This window comes from Mandrillus leucophaeus, unplaced genomic scaffold (genome assembly GCF_000951045.1).
Source record: "Mandrillus leucophaeus isolate KB7577 unplaced genomic scaffold, Mleu.le_1.0 Scaffold127, whole genome shotgun sequence".
NCBI classification, from domain to species: domain Eukaryota; kingdom Metazoa; phylum Chordata; class Mammalia; order Primates; family Cercopithecidae; genus Mandrillus; species Mandrillus leucophaeus.
Genome location: NW_012101098.1, coordinates 1,614,464 through 1,622,414, shown reverse-complemented (window position 1 = coordinate 1,622,414; position 7,951 = coordinate 1,614,464).

Sequence of the window (7,951 nt, the reverse complement as noted above, 5' to 3'; positions counted from 1 at the left end):
TAATGTAAATATATTAAATAAATATATTGAATATATTTATCAAATTGTATTAGAGTCCAGAATTTAGCACAGGATTCTGGTCTAGTGATTGATTTGCAATGACTGAGTAGAGGTGATTGAAGACAAGTGTTTGGATCAAATAACCCAATGTTTTGGTTCTATAGCCTTCAAAGGGTGGATAATTGTCTTGAGAATCATTATCTTCCTTCTTTTTTGTGACCTTTGATTAGCGTGCATGTTGAGGGAGCGAGATAGGGTTAGAAAGCTCTCATAAAGACTAAGGACACGCATCTTACCTTTATCTTATATTTTAAGACATATCCCAAGCAACTATTCAACATATTCAAGTTTTACTCTCCAATAAATATACTTGGTATTAAAGAAAGGTAAAAACAGATTTCTTCTGGCACTTTTCAGAAGCCTCCATGACATGGCATCCAGCTCCCTGAATCTATGCCTATGATATGCCTTTAGGGAACAGGCCAATACTCCCTCCTCTTGGCTACCCAAAAAATGACTCCAGTGTACATTTCTGCCTATTTTTTTCAAGACACAAACTCATTAGAGGGGCATGGTGCTCTGTTCCTCTTCTTCCCTTTCAAAGCAGAGGTCAGATATTCAGGGTAGTTTTCCAAGTTACAACTTGAAAGAAAATATTCCCCAACTTTGCCAAATCACTTACTTCACCATTTGTTGGTTTATGAATCAAATTGTCATTAATTAATGAACACCAACACCACTCCATCCATGAACCCCTTTCAGATAGAGTAGGAGTGTATTTAATTGAAGATCAGTAACTTGGCCAAACAAGAGTGCCACCTAAGCTGAACAGAGCCAGCCATTCTGGTTTCCCTTGAGGTATCTTTTATGAGCTATACTACAGTCAGTCATCTGGATCTTTAATATCTCTTAGAAAGCCCCTGAGAATGGATAGGCACGGTGGCTCACGTCTGTATTCCTAGCAGTTTGGGAGGCAGAGGCAGTTGGATCACTTGAGGTCAGAAGTTTAAGACCAGCCCGGCCAACATGGCAAAACGCCATCTCTACTAAAAATACAAAAATTAGCCAGGCATAGTGGTGCACACCTGTGGTCCCAGCTACTTGGGAGACTGAGGCACGATAATCACTTGAACCTGGGAGGCGGAGATTGTAGTGAACTGAGATCACACCACTGCACTCCAGCCTGGGCAACAGAGCGAGACTCCTTATTAGTCTGTTCTCATGCTGATAATAAAGGTATACCGGAGACTGGGTAATTTATAAAAGAAAGAGGTTTAATGGACTCACAGTTCCATGTGTCTGGGGAGGCCTCACAATCATGGTGGAAGGCAAGGAGGAGCGAAGACACGTCTTACATGGTGGCAGGCAAGAGAATTTGCTCAGGGGAACTCCCACTTATAAATCCATTATATCTCATGAGACTCATTCACTACCATGAGAACAGTATTAGGGAAATCACCCCCATGATTTAATTATGTCCACCTGGCCCTGCTCTTGACACATGGGGATTTACAATTTAAGGTGAGATTTGGGTGGGCACACAGACAAACCATATCACCTGGATTCATCTCTGCTCAAATAAAAGCCAGGTATGTGTGTGTGTGAGTGTGTGTGTGTATTTTCATAAATGGGTATTTAATATATGTGTGTGTGTATATATATACACACACACACTATATATGTAAATGTTTTAAATATATATTTTTTAATAAATGGGTTTTTATTTCCAAAAAATATAAACATTACAAATGACATTGTTGATCTATTTGAACTGAGATGGGGGCGCCTTTGCTAGAGTAGTTTTCTTCCATTCTTTATCAAAATGTTACCTTCATAAGGCACCATGACTTATTCTCTAGTACTAAATAAAATTGTTCATAGCTTTCTAAACAAAAAAGCTACAGGCAGAATAGGTATGGTCACCAAGCCCACAAGATTCTTAGATCTCGTAGTTATGAACTTTAGGAAAATCCTCATGGGTAGTTACCTCAGCCAATTTCAACTCCTTAACAGGTCTTAACATCACCTACATCTGAAAAGAGCAGTCTGCCGAGGGAGTTAAGTAAAGACAAGGAAAGTTTGTAATAAACAGCTCAATTTATTCTACAGGGAAGACCTTAAAAATGTAACGCAAAATCTGATTTTGCCCTGGATGTGTTTGTAAGTTGGACTTGACATTTCTACATAAGTAGGAAGGAAAAAAACCTCAATTTCTTTATTATCTCACACCTTTCAATAACATATTCTATCTGATTAAATCCTTACAGCAATGAGAAGATTTTATAATCTTATAATTACAATCACTACCACTATCATATTATGACTATCATCACTATCATTGTCTTCATCATCATCACCACCATCATCACCATCACCATTATCATCATCACCATCATCATCACCATCACCACCATCATTATCATCACCATCATCATCATCATCACCATCATCACTATCATCCAACACCACCAATATCTATCACCATCATCCTCATCACCACCATCATTATTATTATCATCACCATCACCAACACAATCATCATCGCTACCATCATCACCACTATCATCAGCATCAACTTTGCCATCAGCATCATCATCACCACCATCCCCATCACTGTTATCATCATTATTATCACCATCATCACCACTATCATCAGCATCCTCTTTACCATCATTATCATAATCATCACCACCATAACCATCACTATTATCATCACCATCATCATCACCTTATCACCATCATCGTCCCCATAATCATCGTCATCATTCCACCACCATCATCATCATCATCCCAGTAATTATCAGCATCATCCCCATCATCCCCATCACGATCATCATCATCACCATCACCATCTTCCCCACCTACATCATCATCATTATCATCATCACCATCATTATAACCATCACCATCACTATCATCATTGCTATCATCACCACCATCATCATCATCCCTCACAATGTCTTGCATGACAATCCAGGGATTTCCATCAAATTAAGAGACACAATGTCTGTGGTCAGCAGAATAATGGCTCTCCAAAGTTGGCTATCCTGAAACCTGTGAATATTTGACTTTACCTGGCAAACAGGACTTTGTAAATGTGATTAAGGACTTTGAGATGGGGTGTTTCATCCAGATAGACCAAATGTCATTACATGAGTTTTTCAAGGTGAAAATACGCGGTTAAGGAGGACTCCTAGTTATATGACCTGAGAGGGATTAATGCACCATTAATGGCTTTTAGGAGGAAGAGGGGACCACTTGCCCAGAAAGGTTGGCAGGCTCTGGAATCTGGGGATAACTCTTAACTGACAGCTGGCAAGAAAATTGGGTGTTAATCTGCCAACAACTTGAATTAACTTGAAAACAAATTCTTTGTAAGAGCTTCTGGAAAAGAACACAGCCTCCCAAGACATTGATTTTTGCCCAGAGAAACCTGTGTTGGACTTCTGATCTAGAGAACTGCCAGATTCTAGATGGATCACCTTTTGAGCAACTAAATTAGTGGCGACCTTTTACAGCAGCAATAGGGAAAATGCAATAGCCTGGCAGGAGAACACTTAAGTATGAAAGTGTTAAAAATATTCTACATAGCTGGGGAAAAATTCAGTTAGACATGGAAAAGATAGGTAGTCTCTATTTAATTGAAAGGTACTAATGAACAAAGACAGTGAATTAAAAAAGAGGTACACTCTTAATTGAACACTTGTTGGCATAGCATCCTGTCAGGATGCTGAAAAAATAAAGAGGTACCGGTATCCTAGTGGTCAGTCCCTAGCTTGTAGCTCTGAGTCTGATTTCAAGCATTCTCCAGGACACTGAGAAGAATCAAAGAAAACACAACACGTTATTTTGGGTAAAAACCCACAAAAAAGTGAAACATTTTGTTCAACAGTGAGAAAATAATTTAAAAATTCAGAAACATTTTCTTCAAAGACAAAAAGGTAATTAAAATGAAAACAAAAGTATGGGAAAGATTTTATGGTGGTGATGAGGGATGGATGGAATATTAATAAAAAAAGTGCAGAGGTGATGATTTGTGAAACAGGCAATATGTGCTTGGGGAATAATTTATTACTTGATGGTACTGCCGGTGGCTTCATTCTGCAACTCCTCTAGTTACACACTGGGATTTTTATTGTGTATAAGTTTATACATACAATAAAGCAAAGAGTTGATAAATTATTAGGAGCTTATTTTCAACATAACAACATAGATATAACAAGTTGGCAATTTTCACCTTTCAACCATCTACTTGCAACATATGTAACAGATGGTTGAGACAGATACAATAGACACACAGAGAGAAACATCCATGTTGTTTTTACAGCAAATACATATTTCCATACAAAATTAGGTGAAACACATGATTTTTTTTCAGAGAATACAGAATCAGAAATAAATAAAATTTGCAATTAGAAAATTACAAATTAAAAGTAATTTTAATTATACATGTCAGCTTGTCAAATATTAATATCACAGAACCTTGGAAGTTGGTAAACTTATGGGAAGTAGGCACCCCTCATTTACTTTTGATGGAGTATGAATTTTTATAATAATAGCAATAATAATAATAATAATCTTGGCTGGGTGTCGGGGCTCATGACTGTATTCCCAGCACTTTAGGAGGCCAAAGCAGGAGGATTGCTTGAGGCCAAGGAGTTTGAGACCAGCGTGGGCAACACAGGGAGATTCTATCTCTACAAAAAATTTTAAAAAATGAGTCAAGCATGGTGGCAAGGGCCTGTTACGTTAGCTACTCAAGATGTTGAGCTGGGAGGATCACTTGAGCCCAGAGTTCGAGACCAGCCTTGGCAACATGAAGAGATACTGTCAAAGCAAAAAATGAAAATAAAAAGAAGACCAGGCACAGTGACTCAACCCTTTAATCCCATCATTTAGGGAGGCTGAGGCGAGAGGATGGCTTGAGCCCAGGAGTTTGCAACCAGCCTGGGCAACAAAGGGAGACCTCATCTCTACAAAAAATTCTTAAAAGTAGCCGGGTGTGATGGCCCATGCCTGTAGTCCCAGCTACACAGGAGCCTGAGGTGGGAGGATGGTTTGGGTATTGGAAGTCGAGGCTGCAATGAACCATGTTTGCACCACTGCACTCCAGCGTGGGTGACGGAGGGAGATCCTGTCTCAAAAACAAAACAAAACAAAGCACCTCATTATCTATTAGGTTGAAAATGGATACAACGCCCCTCGCCAATCCTCTATTTCTGCTTTTAATATATTTATTCATTCTGTCTAGCATATGCCCTCAAGGAGGGGTTGGTTAGGATATTTATTGTAGCATTGCATGTAAAAAAGGAAACAAAACAAAAAATATCACACAGACATATGCGCGCGCACACACACACACACACAGGACCCAAATGTCCATCAATGTCAAAGGGTTACACTACATCATATATTCTCATAATAATAAAATTAATGGATGCTTAAAAAATATAAACTATATCTACCTGAATCAATGTGAATATTTCTCAAAAATTTGTAAGTTAAAATCTATGCATAAGAGAATGCATTATTTATAGATTCTAATATCATAAAATCTAAAATTTTTGTGGCTATACTCATACATAGTACAATTATAAGAATGCTGGGTTGTACATATTGAATATAATGATTGCTTCTTGGAGAGCAATGGCAGAAAGAGATCTTTTAACTATCCAATGAGGAATGGGTTTACTTTTAAAAAGCCACCCAAAGAGGCAACCATGAAACAGTAAAATGTCGCATATATATGTGAAACCTTTATATTCCTCTCATGGTCTGTAAGCTGTGAGATACACTTGTGCCTATGGATATGAAAAGATGTTTAAAATTGGCCAGGTGCGGTGGCTCACCCCTGTAATCCCAGCACTTTGGGAGGACTAGGTAGGCAGGTCACTTGAGGTAGGAGTTCAAGACCAGCCTGGCCAACATGGAGAAAACCCATCTCTACTAAAAATACAAAAATTTTCAGTAGAGCGGGCATGGTGGCGGGCGCCTATACTCCCAACTACTCAGGTGGCTGAGGCAGGAGAAGCGCTTGAACCCCGGGAGGCAGAGGTTGCAGTATGCCAAGATCATGCCATTACACTTCAGCCTGGGCAACAGAGCAAGACACCGTCTCAAAAAAAAAAAAAAAAAGAAAAGATGCTTAAAATCACTAGTTACTAAGAATTCAAATTAAATCCACAATAAAATGCAAATATCACTTGTGTGAACTATTTTCAAAAGTTCCCAGAAGTTGGTTATATGCCTGGTAGGAAGACTGAAAGGTGAGTGGATAATTGAAATACCAAATGCTGAGTTTCCTCTCCAAGGGAGCCCAAATTCTTGAGAGCAGGGTGTCATGTGTCATTGCTCAATTTTGTTGCCACACCTAAGGCGTGAGGCCTTTGCTCATGCTCATCTATTTCCTAAATTGTTGTAGGGACCCGCTGCCAAGGAGATGGGTGAGAAACTGAGAAATTATTTTAGTCACATTTACTTACAGATGATCCTTGGAATGAAACTTCTTGGGCTGCCCATAGCTTCTTTTACATTATGTATATATTGTATATAGGTATGCTTCTTTTTTTGAGACAGAGTCTTGCTCTGCTACCCAGGCTGGAGTGCAGTGGTGGAATCATAGCTCACCACAGCCTCCAACTTGTGGGCTCAAGCAATCCTCCTGCCTCAGTCTTTCAAGTAACTGGGATTACAGGCACGCACCACCATGCCCATCTAATGATTTTTTTTTTTTGTATAGGCAGAGTCTCCCTATACTGCCCAGCTGGTGTCAAACTTTTGGGCTCAAACAATCCTTTCTCCTCAGCCTCCCACAGCACTGGGATGACAGGCCTGAGCTACTGCACCCAGGCCATAGCATCTTCATGTCCCTGTTTTGTGTCTTCCTCTGCAAGGTGTGCCAGAGTTGCTTGGTCTCAGTATTTCAATTAAACAGGAAATAAACATCCTCCCTTAGATCTCTCATAGAAGCCTCTTGCCTCCAGTCAGCTTTATACCAGAGCTCCACATCGCCTACTGCGTGGTGGAGCGCGCACTGCGTGGCGCAAAGCCTCTTGGGTTTGAAGGGCTGAAAGGCAGGATGCGCACCTCTGTGGGAGTGGGTGGAAGGTTGCACTCATTCTGCTGCACAGCTTCACGATTTTCCCCTTATGTCTAGCAACTAGAATATAGTAGAGACTCAATAAATACTTGACGAAAGAATGAATGAAAGCCAAATTTAGATGAAAGTCTGTGCATTTCTAATGACGTCTGTCCTTATGGGATACAATTTTATCCAGCTGCTCTGAATTGCTGGAGCAAAGGAGGCTGTAGGCAAGAAACTTTTATAACAACTTGGCAGCAAGAACACGTAGCAACCCCAACAACAAAATATATGTTATCTGTAATATGTTCTGGACTTTGCTCCCGAAATATAGGTTTAGTCTACATTAAAATGAGTATAAAATTGTTACACTTAGCACTTTCTATATCTACAGTTGGAGAGGGTAAAGTGGGCCGTGTCTTGGATTAAAAGATAAATATACGAAAACTTGTTTTTTGTCTTCTTCATGACAGCAAGTTGCAAATACATGGACACACACATGTGCACACACACACACACACACAGACTCCATACTTCAGGGAAGAAGGCAACAGGTAGTTACAGCAAAATGAAAGCTTATCTTTTTTATTTTATTTTCTGAGACAGAGTCTCACTCTGTTGCCCAGGCTGGAGTACAGTGGCACAATCTCAGCTCACCGCAACCTCCACCTCCCGGATTCAAGTGATTCTCATGCCTCAGCTTCTGGAGCAGCTGGGATTACAGGCGATACCACCACGCCCGGCTAATTTTTAAATTCATAGTAGAGATGGGATTTCACCTTATTGGCCAGGCTGGTCCCGAACTGCTGACCTCAATTGATCTGCCTGCCTTAGCCTCCCAAAGTGCTGGAATTACAGGCGTGAGCCACT